The following is a 24,114-nucleotide window of genomic DNA, read 5'->3' on the forward strand; positions in this document are numbered from 1 at the left end:
AAATTTACCAGAAGGTCAGATACAACTCAGTCCATGAAAGAATGATTTTTAAGAACTAAACTGTCCAAAAAAAAAAAAGAAGACTGACTTGGAAGGGGCTAAATTTCCCCTCACAGTAGGTCTATTGGCAGAGACCAAGGTCTTTAGGAAAGGACTTGGGTCTCCTCCAGCACTATAGTGTTTAATTTCAGGAATCATATTTTAAAACCTTGAGAAGAGGGGCACCTAGGTGGCTCAGTTGGTTATGACTCCAACTCTTGGTTTTAGCTCAGATCTTGATCTCAGGGTCACGAGATCGAGTCGCATGTAGGGCTCCTCGTTTGGTGCACAGTGTGCTTGAGATTCTCTCCTTCTCCCTCGCCTTCAACATTTCCCTCCTTCCCCACTCGGATGTCTCCTCGGCCACTCTGAAATAAATAAATTAATTAAATATTTAAAAATAAATAAGTAAATAGAATAAAACTTTGAGAAGAAAACAAAGAAGATTCTCACTTAGGTCACTGCAGGTGTTTAGTAAACCATTTAATTGCTGATTGCTACCGGGCATGTACCTGGCACCTTTCTACCAGAAGGGTTATTGATTGCATCGAACAACTATTGGTTATTTAGGGAAGTGTGTGCACTTTCCCTCTTGGGTAAGCTAAGGTCAGCACCATGCCAGAAATGGACTGCAAAGGTCAGAATCAGAGATGTCTCTTCTGTTATGACCCTAAGTTCTCCTCATGCAAATGTCACTAATTTATTATGGCTTGCTTTCTTGCTGTACTTAAACTTAGCCTCAAGCATCCTTTTCCACCTAGCACTCCCAGACAATCAATACCTTCTGATTGACATTGTCATTTGAGATGATCTCCAACCCGGCTGTCAGGAGTGCTAAACCCCATGACTCACAGCTGTTAAGGGCATCTACCCTCACAGACAACCCCAGGGAATGAGAAGCTATGATGATTTCTTCTAGGACTGGAGCATCTCACTGAGAATTAATGCCTCTTGCCAGCCCAAGCAGTCTTTTCTTTTTTTTCTATTGGTATTGCTTCATTTTTCCCCCCTGAAAAAGCTTTGCAAATTTAAGACTATGTTGCAGTGTGGTCTCTATAAATACAAGTGAGTGGAAAAAAATCACTATATCTTTAGGTTTGTCATAATAACTTGGTATGTGATCCTACATTAAGTGGAGAGTGAGAGAAAGAATTGACCACGTAGCCAGCAACCCATTGTAGACACAGTACCTAATCAGAGCCAGAGATTTGAGGCAAAACATCCTAGTCCTCGGGGTGGGAGTGGGGGGGGGCAGGGGAGAGGAGAAAAAGGCTTATTTTTCTTTTTCATAGACTTTAGCCTTCAGTAATAATTGTGTGCTTTGTGATTGTGGTTCAGAGATAGTACCTATCACATTAGAGTTCAATTTTAATATATCTAGAGCTCTTTAATAAGACAGTCTGTTAAGACTAGGGCACTGACTGATTAATAAGTTGGTTCAAGTAGACTTTCATTCGGTTCTCAGGAATAAGTGCTCTGTCTAGTTGATAAATTTCCACACTAAACACAAACGTCGTTATTTGTCATACACTAACTGTTTTAATGGGCCATTCTTCATGATCTTTAAGAACTATCAATTGATCTCTAGAACTCAGATGTCACCCTGCAATCCAGCTATGTTCAAAGAATCTAAGTTTAAGTGAACTACAATATAAAAGGAGTTAAAAAAACACATTAATTTGTTCTAAGGACAGAAATGTATTAAGCCCATTAATGAAGATGTGGACAACAAGCAGTGACTCAGGGCTGTTATTTTCCTCCACAGCAGAAATATAGTCATCAATCCAGACAGTTATATCTTCAGATCCTCAGGTTCTAATAAAGGTAAGTCTAAGAATTCTATTTAGACTTTCGGACCATTACATCTTGAACCATCAGAAATAATCAGATATGTCTAAATCATCTGGGAGATAAACTCAGTGATTTCATACTTGTAAAACATAAACTCCAGAGGCAGCTTAATTTTCACATTTATCATTTGTGATCATTCTTCCAGTTCCTCCTTGCCTAAAAAACTATATCAAACTCAGATTTCCCTTCAGCAGACTGGCAGGACAAGGCCACTTAATTCAAATAAAACCCAAAATGCTGAGAAATGAAATGAGTTGTTTTTTTAAAGAGGTTCAGGGCAAACACGTATGTCCAGGAGTACAAAGGGATATGCCTATTTCTTCATCTGATAGTCTCTGGTGGTGACATTAGCACATCGATGTTTTATGCATTTCATACATAATACTCCTCGTGATTATAAAATCCAGACTGTAGAGCTGAATTAGGTTTGCTGAGAATGGAATGGGGTGGGAGGAAGAACATGGGCTATTGAGAAAAATCGTCCGTTGCTTTATCTTCTAGGAGATCTGTGGGAGCCTTTCTTTCGGAAAGTGCTCAAAGACAGATCAAATGTGATAATAAAGGTTCACTATCTGAGCAGGTCTGCCCTAGAAATAGTGCTTTAGAAATCTGAGGTGGGAAAGAAAGGCAGCCTGTGCCAGAAACTGATTAAATTTCAGTCATCTATCCAAAGAAGTCCCTAGTTGCTTGTAAAATGCTCCATATAATTACAGTAACTACGGGTTTTAAAGGAATTTACACATTAGCCTTTATCATGGGACTTTCTTTGTGGGTGCATTTCTACTTTAAAATCAATATCTCTAAAATAAACTTTAATAAGATTTATTAATTTTATCTATGTGGACCTTTTAAAAGTCAATATCAAATATCTTTCTCCAGATTCTTCTTGGCATTTGAAGAAGCTTAGATATAATCAAATGTCATGCCCTCTGTATGTTAAACGATCATTGTTCTATGACTTTGGTCTTGTATACAACGCAGCCCGATTTTAAACTTTGAAAGAGTTGCGAATCAATACAAAGACTGTTTAAAAGGTGTGGGTCATCCTGATACACGATCTCAGTACTATGGACAAGGCTCATTAGTTGCTTCTTGAGCTATTATCTTGCTCAGTGTTAGATTTGAATAACCCAGGGAAGGAGTTTGACGGCCCCCAGTTGACCCTGCACTATGGTGGCTCAAATCACTTTTTCAAAACATCTATACGCTCTACGAAAAACAAAAAGGCTTTTATAAAGTTGTGTCCCAGAGAACAAGCTTACTATATTTCATTGGAAGTAAAGAGCATTTATAGGATATCACAGCCTTCAAACCTTTTCTTTTTCAAGAGAGACTTGGCACCAACATTTCTTCTCAGTAAACCTCAAAGGGGAAGACTCCCTGCCGACCACAGACTCAATGGCTTCGTGTTAGGTGGCTATAATCTTAATCCAAAGAAGAATGAATTTGTATTTTTCATGGAAAGGAAGACTTCTGAGGAAGTCAAATGTTAAGATCTTCACGGATGCCAGAAAAATTCTATCACTAAAGCATAAAGGCAACATCAAATTTTGTTGCCCCCTGAAAATGAACCTGATTTAGTCTTAAATTTTAGATGTTTGTAAACACAAAACTTAGGCCAACTTCCCATCCTTAACAAAAAAACAAAAAAATAAAAAAAAATGTAAAAAAGGAAGAAAGAAAGAAAAAGTAGAAATTAAGCTTTAGTACCAGATTAGAAGCTTAACTATGTTTCCTTTTTTCTGTCTTTACCCTCATAATGTCTAGTTTCTTGAACTGTAGCTTCTATGTAATAAATTTGTATACTACCTTGGAAAACTTACTAAAAGGTGAATTTATAATAGTTAAACAGTACATATTGGTTAGGCACACCATAAAAATATAATTTAGTAATTAGCGAAGGTAAACATCATATCGTTCCACTTAGATAACATGGAGAGAACAATATTTCAGTATTTGAACATAGATAACTACCAGGGATAAAGATCACCTCAATTTCAGTATCTGTAACTACCCAACTCAGCAATAAGCTATCTCTAGGCACCGTCCCCTTCTTCACATACACAGAAAAAAAAAAAAAAATGCTATTTGACACTGCATTGACTCAAAACATCAAAGGGTACAGATGTACTTAATTATCATTTTATAGTCTGCCCTTTACCTGGACTATTTCAATAAGGTTTTTATTTCCTTCCTTATTTGCTAGTAAATGACATTTTACATGATCTATAGAGGATCTATCAATCTGTATTAGAATTGGGTCTACTTGCTTATAATGTAAAACTGAATTAATAGCAGCTAAAACCAGCTAATAGATATATATAGAGAGAGAGATAGATAGATGAATTTTTTTTTTTTTTATGCAAAGGGAATCTGGAGTTAGTCTGCCCATGAGCAGTATGGTGGTTCCATGGTTACAAGTCACCCATGCTCCTGTTGTCTCTCTACTCTTCCCCCCTGCATACTGGCTTGCTTTCTTTCAGTTTCTCTCCTGTTTGCAAGATAACACGAATACTCTAGCCATTACATTCTTTTTCCAAACACCAGAGAGGGCAAGGGGAAAATGGCCTGCCGGATCATCCTACTGCATTCTTCTCAAAATAGCACCACCACCACATACCCAACGACTCGTATTTATATCTCATTATCCAGCCTCATTTTGAAAAGAGGCTGAAAGATAGTTTGGTAGACATACACTCTGCTGTTTCCAACAACATAGGAATTCTCTCACTTAAGAAGAGAAGGGGGATATGTATAAGATGGGCAGGTAATAGTTCCTTCCATACGGTCTTGAAATTTGGTCCTTTAAACATGCTTTCAAGGTGGCTTGTTTGGGGACCTGTAGCCCCAAATCTAATGCAAACTATTTTCCCAAAAGCCAGATGGAGATTCTGTGAGCTCAGATCCTTTAGCTTCATCTGCCTGCTTGAACAGCATTGTATTGTAGCAGTAAATGTTCCAAATATAAACTGCAACTTGAAGATAATTTGGTTAATCAAACCCGTTCCAACCCCCAACTATATTTTTAGGTATCAACGTATTTTTCACTTGTGAAACGTTGAAGTGATAGGCACCTATGACTTAAGCACCTTTTATTTTCACAGCTTAAGAGAATCAGAGAGAAAAATTGTTGGTTTTACATTATACATGTTTTCATTCTGTTTCCCCTCAAATGCAACGTTACCAGCACGTTATTCTATTATTCTAGAAATTACAATCTTCACAGATTGTCATCTGACAACTCCACTGGTGCAGATGTCCTTCTTTGGCTTTTCACATTTCCAATGATTAGTTTTTATTCTGAGTTATGGTGAAATAGAAAAAAGAATTTCATTTTAATTAAATTGCTCATATACAAATGGCCATGTTTTGGTCATCCGAGAAGCTTTTTAGTTTCTAGCCGGTATTTGCCATAAGCTAATGAACTAGAGCATCACAAGATTAAAGACTATTAAAATACGGATTTTTCCTGGCCATGTTTAGCATCTCATCATTATGATGAGGATGACCAAAACTCTCTGAAATATGCTGATGTTTTATAGAAAAAGAAGGTCAGAAGATAATCTCAAATACTGACCCAGTAGAGATTAATTCAAACAGATTTCTAAAAGCATCACATGCCACAGAATGAAGCACATGTCTGGTCTGTGACATCTGTAGCTGAGAGCCGAAAAAAAGAGAGAGGTCACACATTTTTATGTTAACATGTTTGCACGCCTCCTTGGAGAATATTCCACTGCTGAGGACCACACAAATGATGCAACTCTAATTTGTCTAAATTTAATCCCAAAATAGCTATGACGTCTTATTTGATCAGAGACCAAGAACATTGTAGGGGCTCATTATCTGGAGAGCTTAGATGTCTTTAGGTCAAATATTATTTTAAACTGGGATACTTTTGAAATTCGGTCAAATTAGTGGATCTTTCCTCTTACACTGTGCCATTATCACTCAAGTATACACAAGGCGTTAAGCCACAGCATACCTGATCATCACCACCACCTGCTGCCAACAGCTGTATCAGTCAACAACAAATGTATTCTAATCGTGTCCTCGAAAGAATGGTTTCACACCTTTGGAGGCTGACATCTGCGCCATGTAGAAGGGGAAAAAAGTGTGTAAGATCTGTATTTATTATTACTTGCTGTATGCATCTGAGAAAACATGTAAGGGTTGCCCAAAAGATATTCTAAGAACACGTTAATAATTGTTATTGGTAACAGTTTAAAAGTTTAGTAACATTAGATTAATTTGGTTGATGAGTACATACATGACTGAATCCTACATTTCATGAATGCTGGAACCACATCTCAAACTTATTTGCATGTCCTATAGTGCCTGGAATGGTGTCGGTAAACTGTAGGCTCTCAATAAATATTTGATGATAATGAGTATTTTACCTTACGTCAACATCAAACCAAAACATCGATTGAAAAGGAGAAGATCTTTGAAATTTAGATCTCTTAACTTCCCCATATTCATTTCTCATTTAATTCCTTTTTAAAAAATCAAGTCGTATGGGACTGCCGTGAATAATAAGAAATACGCAGAATGTTAATGACAACAAGTAAGTTACAGAGAGGTTTTACATTTGCAAGTAAAATGGATGGTTTGGGAATTAATTCATGTTACTAGTTTGGCTCTGAAATAATGATTAGGTAAATTTTGACCCTTGGTGAGTATGTTATTTTTTCTTTATATTGAGACCATGGTAACCAGGCAATACAAATATAGACAATAACATATCAAGTCACAGACATAATAGAGCAGTGAATAAGTGCTCATCTTTTTCATGATTATTGCCTCTATGTTATATTTATTTTCCCCAAATAATTATTAGCTTTATATAAATAATATACTTTATTCCCTTGCTAGTGGAAAATGATGTTTGACATTAAGGAAAGGTCAGGTATCATGAATGGGAAACCACAATGAGCATTGCCTTTAAGGATTATTGAATTAAGAGGTACATATATTTGACAAAGTATAGAAATCAAATAGCTGCCATGTTAGCAGTGCCCTTTTACATGCCATAGATTTATTGACATTTACTAAATATTAAAAAAAAGTTGAAACTGTGAGTGCTTAGTATGCATTATGATGAAAAACCTAATATCACTTCCCTGAAGATTTCATGACAGCATTCTAACCAGGGTAAATTCACCAAATGACTGGACATCAGATTGGAACATAAATTAAACCGGCGAGCTAATTTTAGAAAATACACACACAAACAAAAGTAGGTAAGTCACTATGCCAGATAAGCAGTCGCTGTTGACCTGCGAACAAGTGAAATCCCTGTTCCACCCACATGCACGCATACTTTCCATGGGTCCGAGTCACGCTGGATAGTTTAGTGTGACAAATGGATTCTGTAAGTCACAAGCTTACTGTTGTAGACATCATGGTAGCAGCTTTCCAGCTGAAATGAAAAAAAAAAAAAAAAAAGGTTCAACTCCACACCTTTCATTTAAGTGCAAAATCACAATGTAGGTTTTACATTCAGAACTATCATGGGAGAAGTCAAAACAATTATTTACATCGAAGGTTCTAGAGTAATTTCTCTCACAACTTCACTTACTTTTCCTTTTTTTTTTTTTTTTTTTTAAAGGCTTTATTTATTTATTTGACAGAGGTCAAGCACAAGCAGGGGGAGGCAGGGAGAGAGAGATGCAGGCTCCCCTCTGAGCAGGGAGCCTGACACAAGTCTCAATCCCGGGACCCTGGGATCATGACTTGAGCTAAAGACAGGGACTTAGTTGACCAAGCCACCCAGCGACCCCTATTTTTCTTGATAGATAACATGCTTTTTGCCCTAAATTTTGGAGTCTCCCATTTAATTAATCAAATATATTTGATGTCAATCAAATATATTTGATCAATAAAGGAAAGTTTTTTGCAGAGATTAGGGGGAAGACATAAGAATCTTTATAGAGTTTTCATAGACTTTCATATGCCATTCAAGTTGGATAAGTACCTCATGGGGCCAAATTGATTTGTATTCATCAGATTCGGTGAAGTCTATATTCCAAAAGCTTAAAAAACATTAAATTTCCTCATGAAAATATAATTTAATCCCAGGTAAATGTTTTTGTTTGCCACTACCTGATGGTTACATGGCCTTTGAAACTTATACAAGCTTGAAATGTACCAAAAATGTCCAACTTCTCTAAGGAAACATATACTTGAATGCATAGCAATAAAGCTTCATATGCATTATGCTGGACAAGGAATGACAGGTGGAGAAACCAGTGTAACAAAGTAGCCAAAGCCACATTTGAGCATATTTGCTTTCATGTCTCTGCTATATCCTTTCCTACTTGTGAGACCCTGGACAAGTTGCTGCACCTCTCAGCTGCAATTTCCCTCAGCCGAATGGAAATCATAGTAACTACTTACAAGTCTTGTGAGTGTTGAACAATATAGCAAATCTGAAGAGCTTAACTCAGCACCTCAGTAATTAAGTACAATAAGCACTCAACAGTTATAGTAAAAAATCATTAAAATTCTTACTGTGGTCATGAAGTTGTGACGCCATCATGGTGGTGGCGGCAGTGGGGGTGACCTCCAACTTCCTTTTTTCCAAGGTATTTGTTACCAAAATAAGTTCAGTAAAATGTGTATGGTAATTTAACCAAACTACAAAATGATTTCACTATCTCTGTTTATACAGGAAAATATGAAAACATAAATCCCTTATACTAGATTCTGGTCACAAGAAGAATACACAATACAGTATTAGTAACCCCCATCCAATTTTGCCTGGATATGAGTTTTTTCTTGCAATCCCAGACTCCAGATCTAGCTTTCAGGACAGGATTGAAGAAGCAGCAAATAAGGAACCTTTCCCCATATCTTAGAATAGCAAACAGTTTATAGCACAGACTCTGTAACCAGCCAGCCTGGGTCTCAGTCTGGTTCCACCATTGGCCAGCTGTGAGACTGTGCAAGTTGCTCATCCTCACTGTGTCTTGGGTTCTTTGTCTCTAACAACAATACCTAGATTTCAGTAATCTTGTGAGCATTGATTAGATAGTGCATGTAAAGGGCATGTTATAGTTTTTTTTTTTTTTAACATAAAATAAATTCTCAAAAATTTAGCTGGAATTATTATTATGACCCATGAGCCAGTCTTTCTGCCATACTAGTTTTATTCCTTTTAAACACTGCTAATTGCAGGATGAAAGGTTAGAAAATGACTTACATGTTGCAACCTCCCCAAATTTCACCAGTATTACCATCAGGAGCTTAAAAGAAACACCAGTTTTAGTTACAATTTTCTGGCCAATACATTGATAAGTTATATGAATACACTTTTCCGGAAAGTCTTACTAAAAAAAAAAGAAGAAGAAGAAGAAAGAAAGTAGTTTGTTAACATTTAAATGGAGCCATCAATGGATAGTAGGATTTCAAATGACTTTTACTGTATTCCTTTTTTTATACTGCCTATTAACACATTTATTTTCCTAGAATTGGCACTTGTAAAAAAAATGGTTGTTCACCTCTGCCTGAAGTCATTATCACACATTGATTATCAGTCAACACCTTAGAGGTATTAGCTGCCTGTCAAAGATAGACGGTAAAAATTCTCATAGGACGGATGTGAGGAGGACAGTGGAAGCTGAGGGGCAAGGAAAAGTGTCTTAGGAAAAGGAAAAGAAAAGTGTCAAGGGTGGCAATTAAAGGAAGTGGATTATGTCAAGGACTGAGACAGGAAAAGCCAAAATATGAACCAAATTGGTTTGAAAGCTTTATAACTGCAGTGATAACAAGACAAAGACACATTAAAAAAAAAAATCCTTGCATGTGATTCTGTATTTTTAAAAATGTGGGAGGAATCACTTCATCTGATCCTTACCAAAAAAAAAAGGGGGGGGAGAGGGGAAGAAAGGAAAGAAAGAAAAGAAAAAAGAAAAGGAAAACCTGTCGAATATCATTATTCCATTTTGCAGATAAAATTGCAAAGCGCAGAGTGTGCAAATAATTTAATATCACATAGCCAGAACTGAATCTTGAACCCACAATTTCTGACTTAGTCTAGTGTCTTTCTAGTACACCAACCTGTTTTCATTCATTAGTTACATATACAGATTATCAAAATGAAGTTCATATAACCAGTCCTTCACCCCCAAACCAAAAACTGTGATCCTCATTTACAAAAACATATGATTTAGTGTGAGAAATAAAATCCGCATGTACAAAGGAATTTAAGATTGCTTCCATGGAGCCAATGAGAAAATACAGAATTAAATGTAACTTACATGCATGATTCCAGCTACCCCCCAACACACTCCTCCTACCTCTACCTACCTCTATGTTCCCCTAGTATTGGTCATTCAAAATCAATTTTGGAAGAAAGAATGTAATGCAAGCATTTTTCGCCCACAGTCTGTCTCAGTTTTCACGGATTTTGAGATTCCTTCGTTCCTCCATTCTACATTTATTAAATCCTACTAATAGCTACAATCCTGAACCAAGCCCTGGGGCAACAATGTTAAAACAGACACTGCCTGTCCCACTCAGGGAGACTACCAATTCTTAACAATGTTTAGTGGAAAACTTTTAGTTCGGTAAATAGTACAATTAGTTGGGGTCTAGATCTCAAAATTTCTTAACACTTCCTTCTCTTCAGCAAGTCCCTGTTTCAAGTGAAGCTGCTTTAAGTGTGGCTGTTTGTGAGAAAAGAGCGATTACTATCAGAGTTCCATTGTGATGACCTTCACTTGATCATTCCTTTCCTTCCTGATTAACGTTCATCCGACTTGTCACAGTTTCTCCTCTACTGTGCCAATCCGCCGCTTCCAGAGCCGTTTCACCTCCCTTTCTTGACTGTAACATTCAGAATCAGATTTCTGAAAATTGTGTGTGCAAGCTGTAATAATGCTCCTTTTTATAAATATGCTGATAAAAATAGGACTGTGACTCTGATACTGACCAAGGACTGGAAAAAGGAATAGTTACACAATATGTTATTGCAACCTCCCTTTTATTTCCCTCTTAATGTTCAGTAGAAATCATTTTCTAGTTTCAAATATTAGCCACACACACAGCCAGGTAAGACTGTAAATCTTCATGGAGCCAGTCAAATGTATCCGTCTCCTTGATGTTGCATTTGAGTTGGGAATACGTGTTCATTGCCTTGGTAATTTTCTTGTGCTCATTGCCCAGGTCCCTGAGGGTTGTTAAGATAAAGGACAGCTGGACCAATGTATCTATCCATGGCTGTCAATGTACAAGGTTATATAGGCATATATATGCCTATATGGCAGGGAGCCTGCTTCCTCCTCTCTCTCTCTCTCTGCCTGCCTCTCTGCCTACTTGTAATCTCTGCCTGTCAAATAAATAAATAAAATCTTAAAAAAAAAATAGATGCGACAGACACACACACACACGCACAACTATAATCCTACTGCTTGCTATATTGGTTTCTCACCTCTACTGAAAGCACCCCGAGAGTCAGAATGATAACAAATTTGACTTCATCTCCCCAGTTCCTCCCAGGGTGCATAGCAAATAAATATAGCTAGAAAATTTAACTGTTTTAAGTTTTTCTGATTCTTTCCTATTGGTTCCCTCCTTTTCTCCTTTAGTCCCTCACCTGATACCTAGTTCCCAGGGCTTCAGTTCTTAGAATGGCTTCTCAGCTAGGTGAGCCTCACTGCTATTGCTGTAGGTCGCACCCGTATCTTGTGATTCCCTAATTCCAGTACCATTACTGAGGTCTCCCAGTATTTGTCCTTCTTCCCAGTACCATTACTGAGGTCTCCCGGTATTTGTCCTTCTTCCCAGTACCATTACTGAGGTCTCCCGGTATTTGTCCTTCTTCCCAGTACCATTACTGAGGTCTCCTGGTATTTGTCCTTCTTCCCACCTTCATACACGCTCACCCTTCACCTGGGATGCCTTTCCTTCCTTTCTCTGACTGGCAAACCATAAGTTCTTCTTCTGAATTCAGCTTAACCTTGCGCTTTGTTGGGTTCAGGTGCTCTTTTCTGCTTTTTTGTATTCATGTTTCTATGATAGCAGGACTCATGATTTGCACCGGGTTACAATTCTGTGTTTACCTGGATCTCTTTCCCCTAGAAGACTATAGAAAGGAACTTATTTATTTCAGTACCCAGGCCTAGAAGAATGGATCATGTAAAGTGTGCTCATAATATTTGACAGGCAAATATTATGTAGTAAATGAATAAATGTGAAATCTGGAGAATATACTTTGAATAACATTATCTTTACAAGAGGTCTCTTTCATTGGAAAGTTATGTGTTACTGTTCTGTCATTTTCTAATGAAAGTAATTTGAAGATGTGGTCACCAACAAATAATATGTTATTAACTCTTATTACAAAATATAGATTTAATGTAAGAAGATTGATATTTTATTCCATCTTTTTCTTGCTTTTTCAGTATATAGTTAATGATAGGAGGATACATTCACCTTATTGCTACTATATAAGCCTCTGCTTTTTGAAGAGTCAAAATCCTTTTGCCCAACTTCTGCTTGGGTCACAAGTCCACATCAATGGACTTGTGGTACAGAAGCAATCTTTTCTCTCTTCTAGGGTACAGGGTCATCTGATTGGACTTTCCATGGTCCTGGCTGAATAGGAAGGGAATTAAATGGCAGTGTCAAAGGAAATTACTCATTCTAAGAAGCATTCACACATTATCTATGTCCAAAACCATCTCTGACACTCATTTATGATTAAAATTAAAAGAAAAAAAAAAAGAAGAAGAGGCAGTTTGGCAGTATTTCTATGACAATAAAAATGTGAAGACCACATTAAATTCATGGTGTAAGTCTGTGGCACACCAGATAAGAAAGTGTTTTTCTCAGTGGTGTTTTAGAATTTAGAGACATACAGGGGGTCGGGGGGAAGGAGAGGAAATGTGTGCCCCAGTGTGAGAAGGTCTATACAGAACTTCATTCTATAACAAATCTTATTTAGGTTGATGTCTGATAAGTTCAAATCATCCAGCATTCTTTTCACGGGAAGTTTTTAAGGAGCAAAGGTCTTTTTAAATGAAATCCTGACGGTCTTAAAGGTGAAAACGTCTTCCCAACAAGCTTATTATTCACTTTGTCAATAAGCACATACTATTCTACTTATTTTTATTTTTAACATAGTTCTAAGCATCTGTTTGAAACCCCTTTACGTTTTAAGCTCATGGGTGGGTACAACAATTGGTGAAAAAGATAATAATTTCTTGATAATGTATCCCTAGAATAACATGGAGCTGAGGTAAAATGCCTATTTTAAGATATTCCAACATTATGCATCCTGGCTTAAAATTGTATTCAATCCTATGTCCATAGAAGAAATAAAATTAAAATGTTAGATTTAACAGGAAACTCAAATTGATTCTTTTAAGAGTAAAAATGGTTTTTTTTTTTTGAAAGGTTATGGGACTGTTTTAGTTCCTGGAATAAATATAGCAGCAAAGAGACTTTAAATGAGAGAGGCGCCTAGATTTATTTAAAAGACATGTCATCTCTTTGGCCTCTTCACACGGGGCAGAAAGAACAAAAATGATTTATCAGCTGGGCGATTTGCCTTTTAGAAAAAGGCGTTTGTTTCTTATATAGGATTTGTTTCTTATATAGGCCTATTTTTATGCTTTTATTTCATAGACTGGCATTTCAACACTTAAACGCCTTTTGCTTCAAACGTCAGTTTTCTCTACCAACTGAGTATTTATATTCTCTTTATAAAAGCAGGTTCTTTTCAGGTTTGAAGTAACAGTTTACTATTTATTTTATTCTGATTTTTAAGCATTTTAATGGAAGTGATACTTCTGTTACTTTCATGTGATCACATTACTGGATGATCCTATATTTCTATAAAAATATATTTGTAGAGCTCACTGGGAGTTATATACATTTATGTATCCATTATGTAACTATCTGCTAAAACCCTTCAAAGCTTGGAGAATTAGTACCAATCACTGTGATAAATGTTAGTAATTGTATCTATGTTGGATCAATATTTAAACTAAAACAAGCGTGCATTCAAATTTTACAATTTTACATTTTCCTGTAGAAAGTATGAATTGCATGAAAACTAGTTACTTCTTAAGGAAAAAATAGAAGATGAGCAGTGGTTAATGTTGGTTAGGCAAATGCGTTCCCCTCAGACTGGGTTGACGACTGTCTCCATGAGCGGAGCAGTACTTTCTGAGGTGGTGAGAGTCAGATTTCTTGGACACAGAACTTGAGAAACAAAGGTTGCTTTATACCTCACTGCAGGTCTGGAATTATAATATACCAAGCATAAGGACTTTAGAATAGATAATTTTAATAACAACAAAATGTCCTACAGTTTTCCCCCTATTAAAATTATAGGGGCACCTGGGTGGCTCAGTGGGTTAAGCCTCAGAGATCATGACTCAGGTCATGATCTCAGGGTCCTAGAATCGAGCCCCCGGGCTCTCTGCTCAGCAGGGATCCTGCTTCCTCCTCTCTGTCTCTCTGCCTGCCGTTCTACCCACTTGTGATCTCTGTCTGTCAAATAAATAAATAAACTCTTTAAAATTCTCATTATAAATGCCCAAATTAATCCACTAAAAAATCGCTTAAATGCCCATATATTATAGATCCTATGTTAAGAGTCTATAGAAATTACAACAAATAGTGAGAAACATGGAGTTACACTGGGATTGATCAAACCAAATTAGATCTATATTCTAATTTATCACATGGCTTTCAACAATTTTCTGTTTATTTTGTGATGGTTTTGAAAGACACTGATTGGCCTTATCTGAATTTAGCTATCCTACTAACTGATATCAAGCTATGCCTTCCCTGTGATTCATGGATCAAGCCACCATTTTACAGCAAATGATGGCTTGAAAGTTTCCATTTGGCTATTTGGATATAATTTTAGATAGATGTCAGTAGAAATCAAATTTACTTGAGTCAACCCCTTCATCCAGGCTTAAAAAAAAAAAAAAAAGACCCTGAAGTAATCTAATAAATTTTAATTTTCCATTAAGTAACTTTATTTTTCCTAATTGAATTCTTAATGCACGTGTTAAGTATGCATTTAGTGTCTTATTTTATCTTCATAACAGCCTAAGGGAGTCAGTATTATTATCCCCCACCCTACTGATGAAAAAAAATCAAGGTCCACAATGTTAGCCAAATTGCCTCCTGACATTTAGATTTGAGCTTAGTTCTTTCCGTTTGCAAAGTCTGGATCTTTATCACAACATCAGTGTTTTCCCAATTGCACTCTGTTTTTCTAGAAATGTTAACAAGTAGCAAGTAAACAAGTAAAATGCAAGTAACATTATTTTTCCTTAAAATAAAAGAAAATTAAAGTATATGTAAAGAAAATAATAACTACACTTATTTGACATTATCATACAACAATCTTCCTTTAGTAATAAATTATTTGCTATAGTGTTAAGTGTATACAATAATATTTTTTTAAATATTTATTTATTTTTTTGACAGAGAGAGAGAGAGAGAGAGATTGAACATAAGCAGGCAAAAGAGCAGGCAGAGGGAGAAGGAGAAGCAGGTTTCCCGCTGGGCAGGGGGCCCGTCACGGGGCTTGATCCCACGGCACTGGGATCCTGACCTGAGCTGAAGGCAGATGCTTAATGACGAAGCCACCCCTACATTAATATTTTTTTAAGCCAGTAAAAGATTAAGAAAATTCAGAACTATAATTTCTCCATGTCTTAGCTTCGGCTGCTATAACAAAATAGTATAGACTGGGCAGCTTAAACAGCAGACATTTTATTCTTTATAGCTGTGGAAGCTAAGAAGTCCAAGATGAAGAGGGGCTAGAAAATTCTGTTCTTGGCAAGGGCACTCTTCCCAGCTTGCATATGGCTGCCTTCTAGCCTGATCTTCACGTGGTGGAGACAGTAAGCTGTGGTAGCTCTTTCTTTTCTTTACAAGGGCACTAACACCATCATGGCAGCTCTACCCTCATAATCACGTCTAAACCTAATCACTTCTCAGACATCTTATCTCCTAATACCTTCACACTTAGGGTTAGGGCTTCAACAGATGAATCTGTGGAGGATGCAAACATTCATTCCATAGTACCTCAGGTAGAAAATTATTACATGGTATTTTAAGGAAGTAAGACACAAAAAAAGTGTAAATGGTTGCCAATAGTCTAGTTTTGGGGTTTAATGACAAATGACAAAGAAAAGTAAAAGATAAATAAATAAATAAATGAAGGATGTGCACGGACCAGTGATGGGGGTAAGCCAAGAGTTACAATTTGTGTGATTTATGATTGATCCAGTTTGGGGTGCCTAAAGTGAGGAAGGTTGTAGGGAAGAGAAAGAAAAAGAGAGGAAAACAATTTTTGCCATATTGAGAAACCCATTATTTAAATGGGACATCATCTGATTGACAAAAGGATGGTGTAGTTCAGTGTCTACATTTAAGCTTAGGCAACCTTAACCAACTAACCTCCATGCTCATAATGGACTATGCTTTGTAATTTGTCTTCTATCTTTAATAAGTATTTTGGATTGTTAATTTTTTGTCCTATGTTAATTATATAACAAATGTTTCCCATGAATTCATGATTGGTAGAATATTTTAAATGAAAAGAATATTTGTGTCTGAATCAAATAATGAAAATTGGAACAAGTCAAAATAAAAATCAGCAAATTCAGCTTTTAAGTTCTCAGAAATCATAAAGCGATTTTTCTACATGAAACAATTATTTTTGAAGCATCCAGATTCACTGTGCAGATCATGTAATTAGTGATTTTCTTTCCTTAACACTCGGTACTCATATCAAACAGCTAAATGATATTTTTGCAGTCTTTTTCTCATTAAAAAAAGATCATTTTTCCTTGCATGTAAAATTTTCCCCCAAAATGCAAAATTAATTATGCTTTCTTTTTTATCTTATCCTTTTTTAAAAAAAGATTTACTTATTTAATTTTGTGAGAGAGAGACAGAGAGGGAGCACAGGGGGGAGGAGCAGAGGGAGAAGGAGAGAGAGAATCTCAAGCAGAGTTGGTGCTGAGGGCAGAGCCCACTCTGGGTCTGGATCTCAGAGCCCCAAGATCAGAACCTGAGCTGAAAATAGGAGTCCAAGGACTGTACCACCAGGTACCCCGTTTTTATCTTATCTTGATAAGATTTGTTCTTTTAGTCTTAAGAAAATATGATGGATTTTTTTTACGTTTTACTGAACATTTATGGCTAATACAAAGTTCGTGTGATTATGAGTTATCTATTGCTGTGTAACAAATTATCTTAAGACATAGGGCTTATAACAACAATAAACATTTTTTTATTTCACAGGGTTTATGTGAAATTTTATTTCACAGTCTCTCTCACAGGGTTGCTGTTAAGCTGTTCAATAGACTTTCCTTTTTTTTAAGATTGTATTTATTCAGAGAAGGGAAGCAGGCTCCCCACTGAGCAGAGAGCCCAATGTGGGGCTCCATCCCAGGACCCTGGGATCATGACCTGAGCTGAAGGCAGAGGCTTAATCCACTGAGCCACCCAGGCGCCCCAATAATGCAAACTATATTTGAAAGTGTGTTGTATCCATAGCTGTCACATTATCTGTCACATTAAAAAAAAAAAAAAATTGAGGAAGCATTTTCCAGTATTTGAAAACTACTAATTCAGCAGAGAAGTCATACATGCTCTTCATGAACAAGTGAAGTTTCAGCTTAAGTGTTTATTTTTCTGCTTTTGTTTTAGTCATTGATGTAAACAAAAATATCAACCAGCATCCATTTCAAAACTATACTCATTAATCAATGAGTGATTTCTTTGCTGAATTGACTACTGATCAGTTTATCCAAAGTCTGATTTTGTGAGTCTTGTTAGAAATAAATTACAAAAACTGATATTAAAATTTGCAAGAAATAGGACTAACTGATCATGCTGAAATGTAGGGATATAGAGTTTATAATAAAGATGGTTATATATTTTATTATTGGTAAAATGTTATACCATAAATTAATTCTTTCTTTCTTTCTTTCTTCCTCTCTTTCTTTCTTTCTTTTTATTTGACAGAGAGACAGAGAGCACAGGCAGGGGGAGCAACAGGCAGAGGGAGAGGGAGAAGCACCCTCCCTGCTCAGAACTCTAGGATCATGACCTGAGCTAAAGGCAGATGCTTAACCGACTGAGTCACCCAGGCGCCCCTAATACTATAAATCTTTGTAAGAAACTAATGTGGGTATATGCACCTACTGAAATAAAGATACATGCGTTCCTTTTCAGAGAACAGGAAAGCATTAACCAGCATACCATTTTGCTGACTGAGCTTCCACTGCAGCTCGCTCACTAGGCTGGGAAGTCGATGCTGCTTGTTAACATGATGCCCTGCTCCTCGTCATATGGCCTCTCCACAGGGCTGCTCAACATGGCATCTGACTTGCACCAGAGTGAGGGAAGCAGGAGAGGCGGAACCAGATGGAAACTACCCTTCCCATGACCTACCCTTAGCACTCACGTGGCATCTTCTCTCTCGTGAAACAAACCTAAATTTAGGGCTGTTCTCAGAGATCGTTCAGGTAGATGTAAGTCACTGCTATTGATAGATTGGATGTCTGTGTCCACCGCCACCCATACCTTCAGATGTTGAAGACTTACCCCACAGTGTGAAGGCAATAGGAGATGAGGACTTTGGAGGCACTTAGGAAATGAGGGTAGAGATTTATTTAAAAGTCTGAAGCCTAATAAAAGAGGTTCCCTGGCCATTTCTTTCACATGAGGCTGTAGTGAACGGATGGCCAGCCATGAACCAGACTCCAAATCTCCCTGTGCTTTGATCTCAGACTTCTCAGCTGCCGAAGCTGTGAGAAATGAATTTCTGTTGTTTATAAGTCACCCAGTTTACGGTACTTTTGCTATAGCAGCCCAAACACTAGGTCTGTCACTAAGCCGGGACCCCAACCAAGGTAAGGAGGAAAATCTCTCAGTCTTTTCCAAGGTGATATATTTAATCTCAACAATAGCCGCCAGATTCCATCAATACATAATGGTTTTTAAAGAACCACACTTTGGCCCAGTAGGTTCTGAAAGCCATGCACCCCTGAATCATCCCATCTATCTGTATCCCCACAATCCCCCTTCCAGAAGTAAGGGGAAGACTAATAGTATTTTGCTAGAATATCGGAAAGAGAAATGATAAGTAAATTACCCATTAATGCCAGGATGAAAAATACATATATGGAACAATTTTCTCTTTATAAATATTAATGTCAGAGAATCTGTAGAGCACCTGGAAAATTTAGGTGATCTGCTTTTGGCCTACTAGCCATAACTGTCCTAGATTTAGAATTATTTAATAAAAAAGTAAGAAAGAGAGGGAAAGGCAGAAAGGAAAACAGGAAGGAAGAAACGGTAAAATGATGTAAAATTCAATGCCTAAGGAATTTTTAATTATATTCTAAAATTTGTTAGTAAAAATCTGATATTCAATTGAGATTATGAAGTTTGGAATATTCATTATATATTCTATTCACTTACCTAAGTACCACTTCAAAGGATTTGAGCTTTTGTTGGATCTGCTCTTGGATTCTGAATTTTATGAATAAATAATTTTTTATAGTTCTAGCCTCTATTGTTTCACATTTGATTTTCTGTGACAAGATATAATACAGCAACAGTAATACTTTGCTTTTCCATAACAATTTCTGCAGCAAGTTTATAAAAGTATTGTCTGTTAACCCAAAGCTAAATTGCATGCTGAGAAATGTGACAGGTATTGGGGGTGGGGAGGTAAAAGGGGATGGACTGGGAGATACTTACCTGGGAATATAATGCTTCTTACTCAGGCTTGCAAAATATCTGCAAAATAAAACGTATCCATCATATTTACGTAGAAATAGGTCACAGTCACATTTTTGCAGTTCTAATCCTTTTGACTAGTGTAAACACCATTCCACATTTGTGGCATTACAATGTCATAATCAGAAGAACAATTTGGCCATCTTTACTTCAGGGCTATGATCTTCATTCAAACGCTACATACTTCACATTCCAGTTTCGATGACAACAGCATCAGAGACTGCCATGGACTGAATTTTGTCCCCCTAAAATTCGTATGTTGAAGCTCTACTCCCCAGTGTGACTGTATCTGGTGTAGGCCCTTTAGGAGAGAATTAAGTTTAAATGAGGTCATAAGGCTCTCTAATCCAGTTGGAAGGACTGTGGTTGATAATGAGAGCATGAAACCTCTCCCCGCCTCCTTCCTCCTCTCCCTTCCTGCTATATGAGCACACAGCTCCAAAGCAGCATCTGCAAACCAGGAGGTCTCACCATAAACCAAACTGACCAGCACCTTGATATCAGACTTGACAACCTCTAGAACTGTGAGAAATTTCTGCTGTTTAAGCCACCCAGTCTGTGGTCTTCTGTTGTGGCAAGCTGAGGAGACCAAGACAGATGTTGTCTTGAGAAGCGGGGGTGGGGGGGGGGTGTTATAACGTATCTAAAAATGTGGAACTGGCTTTAGAACAGGATAGTGAGGAGAGGCTGGAAGAGTTTCGAGGCACATGCCTGAAAAACCCGAGATGTCTGTGAAGGGACTGTTGGTAGGAAAATGATATTGAATATGAGATGAAGGAAAAGAAGAGAGCTGGAGGAAAAACCTCCCTATACTTAGAGAATGCGGGCATAATCAGAAACAGAATGTTGGTAGAAATATGCACCCTAATGGCCACTCCGGTGAGGTTTCCGATGGAAATGAGGAACAGGTGATTGGAAACTGGATGGTTGGTTATTGGAAGCGTGATCCTTGTTACAGAATGTCAGAGGACCTGACTGAATCGTGTTCTAGAATTTCAGGGGCAGTCAACCATGAGAGTGGTGAAGTTGAATATTTAGCAGAGGCGCTTTCTAGGTAAAGAATTGAAGCTGAATCCTGAGTTCTCTGTACTGCTTATAGTAAAATGCAAGAAGAGAAAGACAAATTGAAGGAGGACTTGGTAAGCAAAAGGAACCGTAACTTGGGAGATTGGGAAAATTCTCAACTCATCCATATTGCGAAAAGCAGAGAAAGTTTGTTCTCCGTTTTCTCCCTCTTCTCGTTTGTTCTCATTTTCTCACTTAGTGCTGAAGAAAGCACTGGGGTGTGAGTCTGGGACGCCTGGGTTGCTCAGTCCATTAAGGGTCTGCCTCAACTTAGGTCATGATCTCAGGATCCTGGGATCAAGGTCCACCTCAGACTCCCTTCTCAGTGGGGAATCCACTTCTTCCTCTGCCTCTGCTGCTCCCCCCGTTCGTGTTCTCTCCCTCTGTCAAATAAATAAATAAAATCTTTAAAGAAAAAAAAGAGAAAACACCAAGTGTGTGGCTGAACGACCGATGAGATACAGAGATCGTGAGTGCCAGTCATGACTTGCACCTGTCTGAGCAGAAGCCAGAAATAAGAGATTAGACCAAGAGAGCCACTGCAAGTCAGAAATAAAGGGCACCGAGAAAGCAGGACGAAATGCAGGAAGGTTTTTGGACTTCAGGATTCTCTAGGACCAGACCACAGGGCTATTTGTCTGCAAAACGTTCTGACTCTCCCACCACTGAACCTATGGGGTGAGGTCACCCTGCAGAGTCAGGGAGGTGCCCCGGCCACCCCAGTGGGCCTGGACAGCAGTGCAGAGCCCCCCAAAGGATTACAGCCTTCGAGTCTAACAGAGTTTACCTTCTTCTGTAGCTAAGATGCTCACACACACATACAAACACACACACTCACCGCTGACTTAGTTCAGCTACTCCTGGTGTTTTAAAACAGGATCCGGACAGGCATATCCTGGGGGACTGCAATGTTTCTAAGTGCTATGCAGACCCTAACTTCATCAAAGTCGTCCCTACTTCACCTCTGCTCCACTTCTCTGACCCTAAAAGGTACAATTGGTCTGCTAGGTCTAGAGCAAAGGCAACTTGGTTAAAAACTTGCAATGATTTCCCTAAGCCTGACTAAACGAAGCACGGAGTGAGATGCCAATTCTTGAGTGGGAGAGCCAGATTTTAAAAATGTCAAAAAAGGGAAGAAAGCCCAAGAACAAGTTAACAACAAAAACAGCCACAACAAAAAGGGCGCATGGTGAATATCTTTTGAAGACGATACTTTGTCGCTGTTATTAAAAAAATAAAAAGTTTTTATTTTTACTTTCATGTTTTAAAAAGATTTTATTTATTTATTTGACAGAGAGAGAGAGATCACAAGTAGGCAGAGCAGCAGGCAGAGAGAGAGGGAAAAGCGGGCTCCCCGCCAAGCAGAGAGCCCAATGTGGGGCTCGATCCCAGGACTGTGAGATCATGACCTGAGCCGAAGGCAGAGGCTTAACCCACTGAGCCACCCCGGTGCCCCCCAAAATAAAAGTTTTTAAATGAGGACAGTACAAAATTTGCAGTGGCCTAAGCAAATCTTTCCAGGGTAATACTGGGAAACAGTAAACAATTACATTATATAAACCAACCATCTGAGCAGAAATGATAATTAAAGTAATGCATCTGTATGCTTCATTGATTTATGAATTTGTTTAATGATTCTTGTTCCGAGTAGCAAAAACTATTATGCATTCACCGATTTTTAAAGGCAATGTATAACTGCGTGACCTTTTGTTGCATCAAGGGAAGTAATATGCAGTAATATTCCGAGAGATTCAAACAGTCACCCTGATTTTTGATTACATGTTAACCCATATATATTTTTTTCTTCATTGAAAAAAGTTTTATGACTGTATATTCATAACTATTGATTGTTTTGGAAAGAATCATGGCACCCGAGCAAAACTGCCTCCCGATAGCGAGGCTTAGGCTTAAATCAACGCGAGCGAAACCATGAACCATGGTGGGGAGCTTGGCACCAGGCCCTCCCACAGGCCTCACTCCACAGCCACTAAAGAGGTGTCTGTTTGTAACCAGATGCTGCTGGACAAAGGCCGTGATGGGTGGTTGTTCTTATCAGGGAATGTCTTTGTTTATATGAGGGTTCAGTCACACGCTGATCTTTCTATTCATGTCTTGCGGTGTAAACTTCCCTGTTTGTTTTCACTTCTTTTTAACCTAGTTGCCAGAGAAGCTTAGCACATAGCTAACCCAAGAACCGGGGATAAGTGAGGACAAGAATGACAGGAAAGCAGGGATGAGATTAGTGCTCTGAATTTTGAACTCTTGAAAAGCTTCCATCTCTCACATTCTGTGTGTGTGTGTGTGTGTGTGTGTCTTTCACACACTTTCTCTCCTCGGTATCTTTCCTTGTACCAGTCTCTCCAAAAAAATGCAAGGAAAGAGACGCTGAAGAGGGACATGCTTTGCAAGCTTCACACACGCACACCCGCTTTCGCTCATTCAGGAAATCCAAGCTCTCTCTCGTCAGCATGGCCATGCTTGACTGGAAGCAGATACAAGGAAACTATAGAAACAGCCAATTTGCCATATCAGATAAGACCGCACATTTATCTATTTCTGTACCTTGCCTCTGGGAGTGACCGGTTTCTGATGTTTCATAAAAAGGTGGAGGGGGAATCAAACAAAAGAAATAAATACTTTCTGAAAACACTCTTTAGACACTCGTTCCCTAGTCAGGATAGCGCCTTATAATCTTCTATTCTCCTACTCTTTTATTTTGTTCCCCTGCAACCTTCCTGTCCATATTAAATTTAAAATAATTATTATAAATATCAATTATTTCATGAAATATTTAGGCAACCTTACAATTAATTATGCACCTTTCTTTTGTTCCTCTTGTGTTGAGCTTTACTTCTATTGAAAGCTGATTGTGTTTTTAGGAATCAATTTCTGAGAAAAACATATTAAGTGGCAAATAACTCACTTTGATTTTGCTAGTGCACGCATATAATTTTGCCACACACTTTCTCATAGGATGGGCTGAAATGATGCACTGTTTACCTTACCTGAAAAGGTTCTGACAAAAATACAAGTGCTTATTGCTATCAGAAATTTGCATGAAACAGGGTCTGAAGATGTTTGACATCGATTCAAATAAATATTTGTAAGGCATTTTTCCCTGTAAGCCAAAATTAAATTGGATCTTCAAGGATTTCAGGAAAAACTACCAAAAATTACTTTGGAGGCAATTTAAAAAGGATTGCCAAGATTTGAATCTAAAGAATAATCAGTAAAGAAGCTAATGTAACAACATCAAATATTGAAGAAAGCCGCTGCCAACACTTAAGAATTTCTTTTGTTAACTCTAAGACAGTTTGGACTTCATTAACAGAATTTGGGGCCAGACTGCATGGAAATACAAAGAAAGCA

At 37.8% G+C, this 24,114-nt stretch overlaps 1 protein-coding gene across 30 annotated transcripts in view; it reads left to right on the forward strand.

Annotated features, from left to right (window-relative positions):
* Window positions 1–1,840: 1,840 nt before the first annotated feature.
* The window catches only part of ADGRL2 (adhesion G protein-coupled receptor L2), a 613,413-nt gene continuing 591,139 nt past the window's right edge, over window positions 1,841–24,114 (forward strand). For 6 of the 30 annotated variants that reach the window (XM_044238545.1, XM_044238542.1, XM_044238557.1 and 3 more), the window contains exon 1: window positions 1,847–1,863. The gene's annotated coding sequence lies outside the window, so the exon portion shown is untranslated. Of the gene's footprint in view, window positions 1,864–24,114 lie in introns of all 30 variants that reach the window. The other 24 variants (XM_044238539.1, XM_044238555.1, XM_044238553.1 and 21 more) reach the window with 8 other exon arrangements.

The sequence above is a fragment of the Neovison vison genome, chromosome 2, assembly GCF_020171115.1.
Source record: "Neovison vison isolate M4711 chromosome 2, ASM_NN_V1, whole genome shotgun sequence".
Lineage (NCBI taxonomy): Eukaryota > Metazoa > Chordata > Mammalia > Carnivora > Mustelidae > Neogale > Neogale vison.